This window comes from Heterocephalus glaber, unplaced genomic scaffold, assembly GCF_053883595.1.
Source record: "Heterocephalus glaber isolate CG9 unplaced genomic scaffold, H.glaber_assembly_v1.0 deba00001472, whole genome shotgun sequence".
Classification (NCBI taxonomy): Eukaryota; Metazoa; Chordata; class Mammalia; order Rodentia; family Bathyergidae; genus Heterocephalus; species Heterocephalus glaber.
Window position 1 is genome coordinate 45,751,907 of NW_028258315.1, and position 17,922 is coordinate 45,769,828.

Below are 17,922 nucleotides of genomic sequence, written 5' to 3' on the forward strand. Positions count from 1 at the left end.
TTCTTTCCCTGGTTTTGGGATCGAAGTAACACTTGCTTCCAGGAATGAATTTGGAAGCCTTGCTTCCCTTTCAATTTCCTTGATGAGTTTAAAGAGTAATAGCATTAGTTCTTCTTTCAATGTCTTGTAGAATTCAGCAGTGAACCCATCAGGACCTGGGCTTTTCTTTGTTGGTAAATATTTTATTACATTTTCAATTTCACTCATTGTTATTAGGGTGTTTAGAATTTCTATATCTTCTTCACTTAACTTTTGGCAATTTGTATGCATCTAGGAATCTGTCCATTTCTTCTGTGTTTTCCATTTTATTAGGGTACATGTTCTCGAAGCAGGTATTGATGATCCTCTGGATTTCTGCTGGATCTGTTGTGATTTCCCCTTTTTCATTCTTAATTGCATAGATTTGAGCCTTTTCTTTCCTTTTTTTGATAAGGTTGGCTAAAGGTTTATCGATTTTATTTATTCTTTCAAAAAACCAACTCTTTGATTCATTGATTTTTTTGTATCATTCCCTTAGTCTCCATTGCATTGATTTCTGCTCTGATCTTTATAATTTCCTCTCTTGTGCGAGGTTTGGGTTTGTTATTCTCTTCTTTTTCTAGAAGTTTGATGTTCTGCATTATGTTATTTAACTGAGTTCTCTCTGTTGTCCTAATATGGGCATTCACTGCTATGAATTTCCCATGTAGAACTGCTTTCATTGTTTCCCACAGATTTCTGTATGTTGTACCGACATTATCATTTACTTGTAGAAACTGTTTAATTTCTTCTTTAATTTCCTCTGTGACCCATTGGTTGTTCAGGAGGGTGTTATTCAATTTCCAGGTGTTTGTGGGAGTTTTGCAGTTTCTCATGTTATTGATCTCCAATTGTATTGCACTATGGTCTGATAATATATAAGGGGTAATTTCAATTCTTTTACATTGACTTAGACATGTCCTGTGAGCTAGCATGTGATCTATTTTGGAGAATGACCAGTGTGCAGCTGAAAAGAATGTGTATTCTGATTTTGTGGGGTGGAACACTCTGTAAACATCTATTAAGTCCATTTGTTCAATAGCTTGGTTCAATTGTAGAATTTTGTTGTTAATTTTTGTCTAGATGATCTGTTTATTTGTGATAGTGGGGTATTGAGGTCCCCCACTACAATTGTATTAGTGCTTATTAGGTTTTTCATGTCCATTAATATTTGCTTTGTATAGTTGGGGGCATTCATATTTGGTGCATATATATTTAGGATTGTCATCTCTTCCTCTTGGATTGTTCCTTTCACAAGGATGTAGTGACCATCTTTGTCTCTCTTAATTAGTTTTGGTTTGAAATCTACTTTGTCTGCAAATAAGATTGCTATCCCTGCTTTTTTCTGGGATTCTATCTGGTGGAGAACTGTTTTCCATTCTTTTACTTTCAGTCTATGAATTTCTTTTTGAGTTAGGTGTGTTTCTTGTATACATCATATTGCTGGATTTTGCTTCTTAATCCATTCTGTCAGTCTACTTCTTTTGATTGGTGAATTGAGGCCATTAACATTGATAGTTATAATTGATAGATATTGACTCAACCTTGTCATAATGTTTTACTGTTGTTGGCTCTTATTTCATTTTTCCCCTTTTCCTTTAGTTTCTTACCTTGCCTCGTGGCTTCCCTCTATTGAGCCTCATGGAGTTGTGACCTTCGTTGCCTTTTTCTAGGATATTGCTTAGAATTTTTTGGAGTGCTGGTTTGGTGTTCTTTGTCATGGAAGTGTTTAATTTCCCCATTGATTTTGAAAGATAATTTTGCAGGCTACAACAGTCTAGGTTGGAAGTTATTTTCTTTTAGGGCTCAAAATATTTGACTCCAGGCTCTCCTTGAGTTGAATGTTTTGTTGAGGAGTCTGCCGTGATTCCTTTATATTATTCCTTTTATCCTTGATTTGTTTCTTTTCTCTAACTGCCTGTAGGATTTTGTCCTTCTGTTGGGTTTCTGGGATCTTGACTATTATATGTCTAGGTGTAGATTTGTTTTGATCATGGCTAGGTGGAGTTCTATATGCCTCACTTATCTGTATGTCCAATTCTGCACCTCTGTCTGGGAAGTTTTCTACTATTACTTCTGTCAACAGTTTTTTAATGTCAATTGTACTTTCTCCTGTTTGTTCGTGGACTCCTATCAGTCTTATGTTATTCTTCTTTGCATCATCTAGCAGCTGCTGAATTGATTTCTCATGGTCCCTTACTAATTTTAAGAAATCTCTGTTTTCATGGTCCTTCAGTGCAATCCTGTCCTCTATATCTGATATTCTATCTTCAGATTCACTTAATCTGTTCTGCATGCTTTCAATGGAGTTTTTAATCTCCTGAATATCTGTTTGAATCTGTTTCATGGATTCCATTTCTTTCTTATGTTGGGTGATCATGGTTTCCATTTCTTTCTTATGCTGGGCATTCATGGCTTCCAGCATGTTTCTGAGCTCATCTATTTTTTTTTATCAGTTTCTGTTCTAGAGCCTCTAATCATGTCTTTCATTCTACTCACCATCTTTGTAGTTATCTGGGAGATTATTTCTGCTTTGAATTTTTCTACAGCCTCATGTATCTGTTTTGTTACTTCTTGTGCTATCAGTTCAGGGTGTCCAGGTGGTTGATTATCAGACTTTTCCACCTCATTTCCCCCAGAAATTGCCTTTTGAGGGGTGGAAGTCTGAGTTTGTGACTTGCTTAAATGTCTTATTTTTGTTTTTGGTACTGTCCTTGGTTTAGTTCCTGGGTTGATATTTTGAAGTTGCTTATTGTAAGTATCTTTGTTGATGTATTTAGAACCCTTATGGAATGATTGCTTCTCCGAGGTGTCTTTCAGATACAGCTGGTCTTTAGGTTTTGAGTCTCTAATGGCTCTGAAGCTATCTCATTTTCGTTACACCAGGAAGGACAACTGATTAGATCAATCACAACACCTTAGCCCTAGGGATACAATCAGCAACACCATAGCATCAAACACATCATTAGAGAATGACAATTTGCTGTAGTTATTAATCTATCACCTTTAAAAATGAAGGGCTTCCTCCAGGGTATGTTTCTGCTGTCACAATAGGCAATGTGGGCAGCAGTGTGCAGTTATAAGTCAATGAGTCTCAGTAAGCCAGTCCCAGACCCATGAGATTCAGGCAGATTTCTGGCTGCAAGTCCCAAGTTGAGCTCCCTGTCCTCCTGCAGGGTTGCACTCTGCAAGATTCTATTACAGGTTTCAGCTGCCTTTCCCCCAAGGAAAGTCCAGGTTCCAATGGGAGCTGATGATCCCTCCAACTTACCAAGCACAGTGGTCTGGTGTGCCTTTATTGCAGAGGTTCTCTTCACTTTTCCAGTGGGCTTATTTTCATCATGGAGCCTGAGAGAGACCCTCCCTCTGTTGTTAACTTCTGCAGCTCAGGACACTGGCTTTGTGTCCCCCTGTGCCTCTGCAGTGTGGAACCAAGTAGCTGCACAGCCAGAAGGCCCCAGGGTGGAGGCTGTTGTTGGAGATGCCCGTGTGGCCAAGCTGGGTCTGGTGGGTGTGCCTGGGGGGTTCCTCCTCACCCTGTCTTGGTCACAAGCCTGTCTTGATCGCAAGCTGGTGGAGCAAGCCAGAGGAAGGAGGTTCCAGTCAGGCTGCGACAGCTGGGCCCCACTCGGCCCTGCTCGGCCCTGCTCGGCTAAGTTGGGGCTGGTGGGTGTGCCTGCGGGGGTCTTCCTCACCCTGTCTTGGTTGCAAGCTTGTCTTGGTGGTCATCACAGTTTTAAAAGATAATTATTTGGTTACCCAAAATAGTGAGTTTGGATAGCAAGGAGTATAATGTTTTCTCAAGCTATTCGGCTCCCGAGTTTTAGATACTGAGGATTTTATTGGAAAAGTTTATCTCAGTTTCTTTGGTTATTGAGCTTAGATAGTAAAAATTTGGCCAGAGGTTGATATTTATATAAAGTGAGTCTTTTATAGATAGATGCTCAATGAATGATAGGTACAATAGAAAAGTTGAATGCAAAAGACCATTACAGGTATAAGATGGATAAATCATATCTAGTTAATTACTTTAGTACTCTTTATATGAGAACCTACAGGAAGCAAGTTATAAAGGGAAGGTAAGATCCTGGTGATATGGAAAATATTCACTGATGGCAAGACAGTTACAAAATCAGTTCCTACTCCTTGCTTAGCATCTATTTTGCTCATTGTGTCACAGTGTTGGTTGCTCTCTCTTGTGGATACACACCTAGAAAACAATCTAACACATGAAAAAAATCTCCTTGAAAGTAGACAGCAAATTTTACCAATGCACAGTGTTTCATAAAACTAACAAAAAGATTTTGGAGAACTATTTTCAAATCAAATAGAAACAGGGACGCAGTAGAATTAAGTTCACAAATGAAGAAGAGACAATCCAGAAAGATGAGATTATCACACTTTCAAAAGATAATTGTTTGGCTGCCCAAGAACTGAGGGAGACTTTGAGAAAAGCAATAAAGCCCTGAAATAATTTTGCACAACTAACTCATGGTAAAACTGCAGAAGTCAAACAGATAGGGATCATATTGTATCATATTATCACTGGTTTTATCAGAAAAATTATGTTAACAACTACAATTCTTCCTTTTTGTAAGAAGTAGAAATTATAATCAGTTATAAATTAGACATAGATTATAAATAATCATTATAATTATGACCCAAAGAAGAGATTAGCAAACTATAGCTTATAGCCCAAATCTAGCCCACTGCCTAATGCTATAAATAAATCTTTACTGGAACACAGCTATACTCATTCATTCCTTATTATTAATGTCTGTGTATATATTATAATGGCAGATTGGAGTAGTTGCAGCAGAGACCTCTTTGCTTACAAAACCAAAAATATTTCCAATCCAGTCCTTTCAGAAGAAGCTTGCTGACTCCTGACCTAGTTTATTTTTTTAATAAACTTTTCTCCTTTATTTTTACTTTTGTTTTAAAAAATATATTTCTAGTGAAAACATCCCCTTTCACTACTTATGATGACATTTTAATTTCTAGTTTAAGTTGACTTATTTTAGACGATGGCTGTCTTTTACCTTTTCCCGAAGTATTTTTAGGGCATGAGGCATCTTTATAATTCTGGACAAAACACAATAAAGATGACTTCATAAAGATGACTTATTACTAGTCCCCAGTGTAAGAGCCCATGGCTTTGGGATAAAGACTGACTGTGTTTAATATTGTGCTGCTACTTACTAGCTGTGAGTATCCAGCATGTTCATTAACCTCTCTGGGTCTGAACTCCTTCTTGTCAATTGGGGATAAGGATATATATCAGCTGTCAGCAAGCTAAAACAAGATAAAGAAGGCCAGGTTCCTGCCCCTCTCCTGGTGCACACAAGGTACACACAAGATGAGAGCTGTTGTCATTTCTCTGTGCTACAAATGGTGTGGAGCAGCAGTTTACACAGATGGTTCTGAGTTCAACATTCCGCCAGTGTTCATCCCTGTGTCACTTGCTTTTTCTAGCATTATGATTTGGAAAAATCCTGCTGGGAGCAGAGGTAAACCCTTTACCAAATCAACCAGGCTGCACAGTCTAAAAAGTAAGGGCCCACTTAGGAACTGATCTTTGCTTTCTGTGGTGTTTCCTTCAGTCAGAAAACTTCACAGGGATCAACTTGCGAAGATGCAGCTCAACATACCTCACACATAACTATTCCTAGATGTTCTGATCTCAAGGGAGTGGCATTTTTTAATCAGGAAAAGGAGACTGTGAGATGACAGTGATCGGAATGAGGGTGGCAGTCAGTAGGCTTGGGCATTGGTGCAGGCTTTATTCCTGCAGGCCTTGCCCCGGCTTATAATCCTCACAGGACCAATCTTCCTTTGATTCTCAATTGGTCCCCACGATCCCACCTCCTTGAATCCATGTTTTGTTTACTCCCCTGCTCTCCCCTTGGGTATGGCTGCACCTAGTAACTTGTTTCTAACCCATGGAACTGGCAAAGGTGATAGGATGGCACTTCTGTAATCAGGTCATGAAAATGGTGCTGAGCATGGTGGCACACATCTGTAACCCTAGGATCTGGGAAGCTGTGGTAGGAGGATCACAAGTTTAAGCCCAGCTTGGGAAATTTAGTGATTTAGTGAGACCTAGTCTCAAAAAATAAAAAAGGTCCAGGAACATAACTCAGTGTGACAACCCTGAGTTCAATCCCCAGTACCAAAAAAGAAAAAAAAGTGTTGAACTTCCATCTGTGTTTTGCTGACATATCATCTATGTTGCTGTTTTGGCATGTACACTTCATGAAACAAACTACCACATGTGAGAAATCCAGGTGTCTGGGAACCATTTCTCTGGCCAGCAGCAGCCGGGGAACAGGGCTGCAGTCCAATAACCTGCAAGGAACGGAGTCCTGCCAACTACCTTGTGAGTGGGTGGGGTCCTTTCCCAGTTCAACCTCAGATGAAACTCCTGCCCTTGCAGACATCTTGATGGTAGCTTACAAGGGACCCTGAAGCAGAGGGTCTGCTCAGATGCCTGACCCCAAGAAACAGATAATAAAAATGTTATTCTTCATCTGACATCATGCTCTATTGCAGGACATACCACTGATAGACTGATTGTGTCTATACCACACCTCTGATTCTGTTCCTCCCCCACTTAAAAGCCTTCCTAGTCTTTCCCTGATTGAATCATAGGAGCTCAGCTTTTTCATCCAGCATTCAAGGCTCATTTTGATATCTGTCCTGTACCAGCTGCTAGAACACCAATTAGCACACATCACTCTGCAGCCTTTGTTGGATTTTGGCTGCCAAACAGATTCTATCTGCTTTCTTCAACATGACAAGGCTTGCCATGATCTGTCGCCTCCTCCTTTTCTGCCTTCCACTCAGAGTTTCAGTGACATAGCACAATGTCGGGTGCCCCTTGACTCACAGGTGGCACTGTATCCTTCCTTCCTCACCCAGCTTCAGGATGTGGGTTTCTTTCAGTCTCCACCTTCCTTTCAATCTCCAAATCCCCTTCTCTGGAAAATTCACACTTCAAGGTCTGTTCAGATCATCTGAGTAATAAAGGGAGAAAAGAACCCACAATGCTCATTTGCATGGATCTTCATAGTCTGTCTCTGGAAGCATCCAGAAGAAACCTGCAACATCAGTTGTCTTTGGGGAAGAGGCTTTGGGTGGGCATGCGAGATAGAGTTTAAGAGGGAGAATTTTCATTGTAAAGCCTTTTGTGTGTTTGTAATTTTTTAGTATATGAATATATTCACCCCTATAACAAAGGAAAAGAACCTAATTTCTTAATCCATTCTTTCTTAATCTGCCCTTCTTTGACTTTCTCTTGCTGAGCTGATTGTGTCATGGGTTGTTCATATGTGTCAACCTTTCTTGTTTCTGAGGTCTGAGAACTCAGTGATCAGCCCTTATTTATTCCTTATCTCCTGTATCCCGCTTTCTACCACAGTGCCTGATACTTTCATAGGCCCTCAAATATCTAAGGAATAAAAACAGACTTCCAAATGTACCTCCCACACTCCCAGCCTTGCCATGGGTGCTGGACCTTCTGGCCCCTGGGCCTTAGTTCTTATGGTTCCCTCTGCTTGGATCTCCCTTTCCTTCCTCATGGCACATCTGAAGTCTCTTCATCTTCGGGAAGATGACAGCCTTCATCTCGGGAAATCATCTGCTCCTTGGATTTTCTATAGATTCCTGAAGGTTTTATTACTTTATGCTTTGTATCATGGGTTGACCAACAGCAGCCCATGGGCCAGATGTGACCTACTCCTGTTTCTGTACAGATGATGTCCAACGACAGAGTGGAGTCCCTCACAATGGCAGAGTGGAGTCTTCAAAAGGGACCCCTGAGGCCTGCAAAGCCAAACATATTAAAACCTGACTTTTTACAGAAAAAGTGTTCACTCTTGATTTACATCATAGTTATGCCTATTTACTATTCTCTTTAACACACAAACTTGGACTCAAACTCTATTGGAGCCAGCCTAACTTACAACTCTGGCTAAAGAGGCTGCTCACCTCTCCTCAGAACCTCCTGAACCCTGTCCCCTGGAGTATCTTCCTCTTCCCTGAGTCCTTGGCCTCTTTCTTGCCTTCAGCCTGTTGTGTGGTTTCTGCTAGTTCTACCAGTCACATCTCTTCTTAGAGGGACTTTCCTCACTACTTTCTCAATTTAGATAACGTTGCTAGTCTGTGTTCTACCACCACTGTGTCCTCACATGGCGCATAGTGCTAGCCATAGTTATAGGCATTTATTTATATGTTCCTCTCTCCCACCACACTGTGAGCTCCTTGAAGGCAGGGATTGTATCTATCTAGTTTCCTACTGTATTTGCAGTGCCTTGAACAGCTTGTCCTACAGTGAGCAAATACTGCAGGAAACATCATTGACCCACTAAGCACATGGATGGATGACTACAATCTGTCTCCATCAAAGTGATTAGCTGAGTGTCTAATAGACACTCAAAACTATATGTTGAATGAATTAATCATGTAAGAGTAGACAATCACGATAATACTGATAGATGAAAGTAATTCAGTGCATAGTTCTTTTGAGTCTTTAATATTAGGCTCATGAAAAGAATAGCTTCCTTGGTTCCATTTAAATTATTCAGGATAAAGGAAAGGAAGACAGTTTTCAAGGGACATGCTAGAATATCCTTCTATGTGTGTGTGTGTGTGTGAGAGAGAGAGAGAGAGAGAGAAAGAGAGAGAGGTGTGATGGCATGACTCACCCACTTGTAGATCTGACTGCAGTCCAGCTGCTGTCCACAGACCAGAGAATCCCCTGGGGAATGGACTAGCTCATTGGGACTCTGCAAATATGCCGCTAGTGGACTGTGAAATCTGTTTTTTCAGAAGTTGGAGTACTTACTTAATATGTTCTTTAACATTGTTTTGCATTACAAAATTGATGGATGCACTACAAAGAATTTAAAAACTAAAGAAAATGTAACTAAGAAAGTAAAATTCTCAAACCTACCCTCATAGTTGTCTATTTTTTCTTACTTGTATATGTTTTAGGCTTTCTTCTTTCTTCCCTTCTTCCTCCTCTTTCTATCACATTTGATACTCATTTAGCATTATATCCTGAACATTATCTTGTAACATTAAAGTTTTTTTTTTAATGACATTTTAAAGGACAGTTTAATATTCCAGGAAATTCACTCTTATCCAGTTTCTGTTTATTGCTGCTATCACTCTATCATTAACTAGTATACAATTCTACAGTGAATATATTTGGCAACTTAAATTCCATTAGCTAGATTCATAGAAGTAGAATTATTGGCTAAAAAGGTAAAGTTTTATAATATTGTTAATATGTAACAATGTAATATTGTTAATTTGTGAGACTGATAAAGATTCACAGATGGAACCTCATGTCTGTATCACCATGAACTTTCATCTATAACATTAGTATCATATTACTATTTTAATTAGGAAGAATCAATTAAAATGTTTACCATTTATATTTTTCTTTTTAAGATAAATCTAATTTTCCTATCATCTTTGTGTGTAACTTAATATTTTTTGTTTTGTTTTTTGAGACAGGATCTCACTATGTAGCCCAGGCTATCCTTGAACTCACTGTGTAGCTGGGCCAGATTCATGGTGAGCCTTTTACCTCAGCTTCTGGAGTGCTGGGATTACAGCCATGTGCCATCAAGTCTGGCTTCAATTCAATTGTTGACATGTATATTGTTGGTTGTATTTCCAGCTAAAAGTAATTTTTAAAGTATGATATACAAAGTCATTTGATATAATCAGGCAGTAATAAATACAAAAAATTAAAATGTTGAACATAAGCAATTCTCTTACCCTGAGCTAATCTCATGATTCATTCTAACTCTTCTGAATACCCAGGAGAGAATGGAAATAAAAGAATGGATGTGAGAAGACTAAATCTGCATCAAAGACCACCTAAAGGTATGGTACAAGGAGAAAGTGTAACAAAATCACCTGGGGTTGTGCTTGGGGAGTCTGTTGGGAACATTATTCCTGGGCCTTACCCTCAATCAGGACCTCAGAATCACTTGCTGGCAAGGGCTAGGGATCTGCATAATAATAAGGCACCTGGAATTCAGGGATCCCTGCAAGTTTTCCTCTGCACTCTGTTATTTATTCTTGCTTTACCCACAGTTTGCTGGGCCTTGGGAAGGTGTACATGTCCCTAGTGAGATGGCTGCCATTCTGACAGCATTGTGGCTAGGGTGACTTACCTAGAGCCAATTTTCCCGCTTTGGATATGAGGCCCTGACTAGCATCAGGGTAATTAATTCAATAACCAAAAGACAATCTTTAATCTGGGAATTTATGAAGATGACCTGGCCTTGTTTCCTGCCAATGGGCAAGGGTGGCCCCAACTTGGAGGGTGAAGGAACACTGAGGGTGGTGAGGGTGCAGTGTGTTGGGTCCTAGAGGGAAAGCAAGGGGGGGCCAGGCTCTAGATGGGCAATAGGACATTTGCATAGAAAATAGGAGGTTAGGTCCATAGAAATCCTGTGAAATAGTCAAAGCTGAGGGACAGTGTCGTTTTTTGCAGCATTCTTCAGATATTGCTCACATGGCTCTGATCATGTTATTGACAAACTATTCTTAAGTTGAGAGCTAAAAAATTTCACCATAATGCTTAAAAAGTTGTGTAAAAAAAAGTTGGGTAACTTTTAGTACATTTTGATGCTGTGAAATAAAAAGGGCTTTAGTTTAGTGCATGATGAGAGATATAGGTCTAGTTTTAATCTTTGGCAAGTTGAAACCCAGTTTTTTCCAGCATCATTTATTTATTTATTTATTTTGGTACCGGGGATCGAACTTGGGTCCTTGTGCTTTCGAGGCAAGCAAGCTAAATCCCCAGCCCTCCAGCACCATTTATTAAAGAGGCTATTTTTCCTCCAGTGACTCCTTTGTCAAAGATGAGGTGGCTGAGTGTGTCTGGAGTTGTTTCTGCATCTTCTAATCTGTTCCACTGGTCCTCAGGTCTGTTTCTTTGCCAGTATCATGCTGTTTTTATCACAGTGGCTTTGTAGTATAGTTTCAAGTTGGGGGTTGTGATACCCCCTGCCATGTCTCTGTTGCCTAGAATTGCTTTTGCTATTCTGGGTCTCTTCTTGTTCCGAATGAATTTTTAGATTGTTTTCTCAAGGTCCATGAAGTATGCTTCTGGGATTTCAATTGGGATTGCATTGAATCTACATAGTGGTTTTGGAAGTATGGCCATTTTCACTATGTTGATCCTTCCTACCTAGGAGCAGGGGATGTCTTTCCATTTTCTGATATCCTCTTCAATCTCTCTTTTCAGAGTGCTATAGTTTTCAGAAAAGAGGTCTTTGATTTCTTTTGTTAGGTTGATTCCTAGGTATTTCAGTTTTTTGGATGCTATTGTGAAAGGAATTGTTTGCGCTATTTCTCTCTCAGTGAGTCTGTTGTTCATGTAGAGGAAAGCTATTGATTTTTGTGTTTTAGTAACTTAAATTATCTTGGGGAAGCTGAAAATCACAGGGATTTTACATATTGCTCCTTTTTCTGTTTCCATTCTACTTCTTTAACAGAGTTCATCATGATATAATATTATTTATACTTGAAAGGCTTTTTATTGATCACTAGCTAATTTTATATGCTCAATATTTTCTATGAATGTAGCGTTCTAGATGTTAAAACATTTTTGTCCATGTTGTTATTATTTGCACTTAACTGTTCAAAACAACAGAAGCATGATCAACTTTGATAAATAATTGTGAAACATGAGGAATAAAACTTTTTTGAAATGTAAATCTTAAGTAAAATGAAGACACTTTCTCTCCAATTAACTCCTGAATATTTCTCATTGTCCAAATGAGACAGGGTTCAATGTGTTTTTTTGTTTTATTTGCTTCAATCATAACTGGAAGGACTGAAAATTTTTATTCACAGAAGTCTGCAGGAATGCACAGTTTTGCTATAGCAACATCACTCAATTCTTTAAACTCTTCCAAGCTATTTGCCAAAAATCATGTGATGATCTATCATCACAAATTATTTTTAATGCTCTACCAGCTGACAACTCCATCAGATCTGCCATCAATTTTGTTGAAAGCAAAGAATTGAAAACGAGTTTACTTACAAAAGGATTTGTAACCCAATCATTAGAATCATTCACTTTCTGAACACTAAAACAGCTAAATTTTGAATCACTTCTTTGTTTAGAGTCCTGTATTTTTTTTCCCCTGGAGCAACGCACCACACAAGACACAGAGGAGTAAGAGGTGGCTGTTTCTTTTGTAGAAGAGGAAAAGGCACCTGGGAAAGGGGAGGAGGAGAGAGAAAGGCACAGGGAGGCCTGCAGCTCTGGGCCAGGCTCACCCTTAGGGCTGCAGATCTTGGCACCTGGAGGCTCTCCAACCTGCATCAGCTGACTCCAGGCTTTCTCACACAGAACACCTCTAGGAGCACCTAGGGACCGGCTGATCATCTAAAATTACTCCTTGAAGACTATGCACACCAAAGTCTACCTGAAAAATCTTTGAGGCAACTACCAAAGAAATAATAGATTTAGGCAAGAATCATCAGTGGGGGCTATAACTGGAAGGTAAAATCTGATGAGGAACAGGACAGTTACAAAGCCTCAAAGGTTGTGCCCACAAAACATTAATTAATTACTCATTTAATTTTGTACCAAGTACAAAAATACTTGCAAATTAACTGGAGAAACTTGGAAATCACTATATATGGACACACACTGGGTCTCTATTAATAAGACACACTGAGCAAAACGTAGCATCATCCTTCTGATGTTACATACTGCCTAAAAAGCATAACCTGAATCCAGTCTTGAGGAAATAATAGAAAAACAGAAATTGAAGTATGTTCTGTCAAATAATTGGCCTGTACCTTTAAGAAATGTCCAGGTCTCACCTAGGTGTGGTAGTGCCTGCCTATAATACCAGCATTCTGAGAGACTGAGGCAGGATGATCACAATTTTGAGCATGGCTTCTGCAACTTATTAATTTAGTGAGACTCTGTCTCAAAATAAAAAATTTAAAAAGGGCTAGGGATGTAGCTCAGTGCAAAGGTCATGGGATCAATTCCCCAGTACTGAAAAATTTTTTTCCAGATCTCAAAGGCAAGGAAATACTGAGAAACTGTTCCAGATGGCAGGAAGCTAAAGAGATTTAACAACTAAATGCAGAATGTGGTCAGGATTGTATCATGAACTTATATAGAATATTACTGGGATAATTGATAAAATGCAAAAGAGGTCTATGGGTTAGAGGCATCATCATCATCATCACCATCATCATCATCATCATCATCATCATTATTAATTTTGGTATGGGGATTGAACTCAGGACCTTGCACTTGGGAGGTAGGCACAGTACCACTGAGCTAAATCCCCAGCTAGAGGTATTATTGAATCAACGTTTGAAGACTGCATTATGTTTGGGAGAGTGTTTTTGGTTTGCAGAAATATATAGTGAAATATTAAAGGGTAATTAATTGATGGTATGTCTACTAGTTACTTTTAAATGGTTCAGTAAAAAAATACAAATATACATGTTGAGAGAGTGATGAAGGAAATAGGAAGAATCTGAGTGAAGGGTATTCAAAAGTTCATTGTACTGTTATTGAAAACTTTCTAAAAGTTTGAAATTATTTTTAGATAAAACATTTAAAAATCTTAATCTCCCAGAAAACTGGGATTCTGCAGTTTGAAGATCACTAATTTTTTTGACTCCTGCAGACAGAGATGTGGACTTTAGGAGTCCAAAGCAGGTGTGGACAAACACAAACAAAAATAAGAAGGTCTTGAGCATATAATGGGTATAAAATATGCAGAGATATGTGGGTGATTCTCCAAGAAAGGGATGCAGAGGAGCTCCTTTTGGAGAGGAGTTTTTTGTTTATGTTTATGTAAAGGGTGGGTAAGGGAAGAAAAGTTGAGAAATGATGCTAAAGCTATAGCAGCAGATGGCCAAATGTGAAGCAGGTGGAAGATAGACATATAAGGATAGCTCATGGCATCTGATGCTTATCTTTAGCATTTTTCACTGAGTAAAATGATGATAAATCTTGTGCACTTCATTTAAATTGTGATATTTAAATTGTACCAATAAAATTAACAAAGTAAAAAAAACCTACAATAAAAGACATATTGCCATTAATCTCCCTCAAAAGACTCCCCCTCACTTTGAACACATTTATCCTGTCATTCTTGTCATTTTTTTTTTCTCTTGTCACTTTCTGAAGCAGTTCTAGAAGTCCTTTATTGTGAGTGTCTTTAGTTGTCTTGATGTGACTGCCTCGATGTCCTGAACCGATTAGAGACGTTTATCTTTCATGGTCATTTCGACTTTGGAGAAGACACAGAAGTTACATGGTGCCAGAGCTGGTGAGTAAGGTAAATTAGGACATATTGTAATGTTTTACAAGTCTGCCTTTCCTTTAGATGGCACTCAGCAGCAATATTCACTGTATTTTTTAACTAGAACTTGTAAAGATACTCATGAAAAAAACATTTCCAGAAAGTGCTTCAATAACAATGGGATAAGTGCGTGTGAAGTGGGAATGGGGTATTTGGAGGAGGATTAATGACAATGTGTCCTTTACTGTAATAAATTTTAAAAAATTAAACATTCACCGTATTTTTCGATCACCCTGTGGTTATCCTTCAAAGGCATGCTCCAGTGAGCCACCTTATTCAGTTAGGCCCCATTCCCACAAGAACTGTTGAGCTATGAATTCATCAATGGATTAATTCACTTGATGAGCTTAGAGCCCTTATGATCCATTCATCTCCTCAAAATTCACCAGCTAGCAACCAAATCTTTAATACAATGAAGCTTTTGGGGCACATTTTGGATATCAGTGATAACATCGGCCAACTTTGAATGTAACTATTTTGCCATTCATGTAGCTCATAACAGACTATACTTTTTTTTATTGTAGCATTTACATTAGTTCAACATAGTTCTTAGTTTAATTATCTTTCTTCTCCACTAGAACAAAGATTCGATAAGTTCAGGGACTCTGCCTCTTCCATTCATCATAATAGTGCCTACACTTGGCATAGTGCCTGGTACATGTTGGACTTCTAATAAGCATTTGTTGAATGAATAAATGCTTATGTTTCAGTGAATGTCAATAAGTCACAAAGTGTTGACACACATTTTAGAAAATAAGAACAAGAAATGGTTATGATGAAGATTTTTTAGTGCTTAAAATGAGCAACCTTATATCTGGCCAAATCACTCTTTTAGAGCATCTAATTCTCTGATAGTGCCATTTAAATAGAATATGACTGTAATAAGTACCATTAATTATTCATTGCTAATACAGTGTTCAAGGTCAAATGAAATCTGATGGAAAATCTCTGTATTGTGGAAAAATCCGATTGGTATCACAACGTTTGTTGCTGCTGTTTGGAGCTTATCTCCTTTTGCAGGACTATGGCCACTAAATTCATCTTAAATAAAAGAAGGCAATTTTAATTTATCTGATTGCATGTTTCTCTGTTGTTAGGAGTTTCCTTCATCTTGTAAGTGATGTTAATTTTTTTTGAACTATCATAAAGAGAAGGAAAAAAATGAGTTATGCCTGGATAGAAGCGGAGTAAACTAAAAAAAAAAAAAAAAAAAAGATTACCCAGGAGAAAGGAGTGTAGAAAGCAAGTATCACCAAACTTCTGAGATCCAGCCCTGTAAGCTAACCAACATAAAATCCAGCATGAGTTTAGAATTTGCTTGACTGGCAAAATAGCAAACAGTAGTGAAGTGTTTAGTCACTGAGGACCAGAATGGTGTTTAGGCATCTTCTCCTATTGCTGTATGGCAAGAAAAATTTTGAGGTCCAGTGAAGGAACATGTGACTGACTAATGAAGGCAAAGTCGAGGAGAGTGAATTATTCTATGTATTTATGTGTCTCAGATTTTTCTAATCTAATATAATTGCCTTTTGGTTAAACTATGACTTTGGTTAAACTATATGATTTATTTTCCTTACTGCAATAGTATTGTAGTAGGAAGCTAGAGCATGACAATGTGGCTGGAGCAGTTGGGCATGACCTACCGATTGAGGAGACTTATTAACCATGGGTGCAGAACAGCAGCACCTGAGCCTGACACGGGCTCAAGCTGAGCCTTGCATCCGGTATCAATCTTCTGATGGGAGAACACACTGAATCTGGCTCCTGATATCAGTCTTCTAGCATAAGATCAGGTGGGACCACCTGGACCAACTAGCAAAGAAGACATAAAAGGATGGCAGCAATTAATTTTGCTGCCACTGCCCTCTTGTTCTTGCAGTGTTTTGTTCTGCTTGCAGGATTCTCTTTTTCCTTCAAAACACTTTTTTTTACCCCCCATGAGAACTTCTCTTGTGCTTCTCCTTTTTCTTATTCCTGCCCTAAAATAAATGGTAATCTTTCATATCCAATTGTCCCGACTGATTCATTGATTGGGACACAATAGAACCTGGAACACACTGCTAGTCTTTACCCCATTCGATAACAGTATGAGTACACATATTTTTAGATTCAAGGAACTTTTTTGTTTCCCCTCATTTTTTGTTAAACCACCACTCTACCAGCCTATGCTTGGTTTTTTACTTAATTTCAACAGGTTATTTCAGTTTAGGGAGGAATTTCAGGCTTTGAAATGTACCAGGTTTCCCAATAGTAAAAAAAAAAAACCCAGAAAAAATGAATCATTTTTCAAAGGTGGCAGAATCCACTGATGTCTCTGGGTTAGGGTTTTTTTTTCACCATAAAGCAGTAACTGTACGTCCACTGGTGACTGGCTTTAATCCTTGGAAGAATAAAACTTGTTGGAGCAGAGAGTGGGAATGGGATGGTCAAAGGGTAAAGATTATGCTATTCTCACATTGTGCATGATCTCCTCAGGGCATCTGGCCTTTCATTAACCTGAACTTGTACATAATACATTTTTTAAAAAAACAGCGTATTAAAGGACAAAATTAGCTGGCTACACTTTCAAACATGGATACTGAACTTGTAAAATGTAGATTGAAGAAAGACTGAATATTTTTAGATAACATAAGCCTCCAGAATCCCTTTTCCTTGCTCCTCTGTGAAACTTGAGGTGGCCTGGCACCCTGGGAGTGAGGTGTACAACTTCCTCCTCTTTGACAATTCTCCAGATGGTCTGGATTCCAGTTTCCTCTACTATGTAGACTAATTACATTAACCATGCATAAGCCCCACTGCTTCTCCTCAAATGAGATGTAGAATGAATACTTTCTCCAAGAACTTGCCTTCTCCTTCTCACTATGTAGTAGTACCTAACATTTTGAACTCTCCATCTACTCATCATATATTAATTTAATAAAAATGTATTAAACATCTAGTAATGCTGGTAAAGAAGAGAGAAAATCGCTGGCTTCATGGGTGATACATGCTAGTGGGGAGATAGAAAAAAAATCATGCAAACAAATAAGAATAAGTTGTGTGTCACAAAGGAAATAAAAAAGAGAATAAGAAAGACAAGAGGGAAAAATTTCTGTTTCTGGCCATATGGTGGACTACATGTTCATAGAAACCCTTTCTAGCAAAGTACAACCAAAATGATAAAATAGTAAAGACTTTTAAAAGATAAACTGATGACCAGACATCAGAGAGAAAGTATATGAGAGAAAGTAAAGGAATTATGTGGAAGCCAAAAATGAACATAAATCTTGGGAAGTGTATCTTTGGATTTGGTGTTTGCTCTCAGGGTAAATCTCATGTCTGGTCTCACCTAAATCTCACCTAACTCCTGGGTTTTAATGTGTGCTCTGTAGAAGACAAGAGATGTAGCACATGCTGGCTGGACCTGCACATAAAGCCATGAGAACAAAGGGCAAGCATTTGCATGCCACAGTTTTGATCTTTAAATGTCCCAAGGCTTGGTCTTCATCTGTGGCAGAAACCCTAAATAGGTGTGGCCTAGTGGGAGATTTTGGGT

General features: G+C 38.6%; 1 long non-coding RNA gene across 1 annotated transcript in view; it reads left to right on the forward strand.

The window, feature by feature from the left end:
* Positions 1–15,310, forward strand: part of LOC147826350 (uncharacterized) — a 29,392-nt gene extending 14,082 nt beyond the window's left edge. The window contains exons 2-3 of the long non-coding RNA XR_015439245.1: positions 9,853–9,915; positions 14,213–15,310. This is a non-coding gene — a long non-coding RNA (uncharacterized LOC147826350). The remainder of the gene's footprint in view (positions 1–9,852; positions 9,916–14,212) is intronic.
* The last annotated feature ends 2,612 nt before the right edge of the window (positions 15,311–17,922 follow it).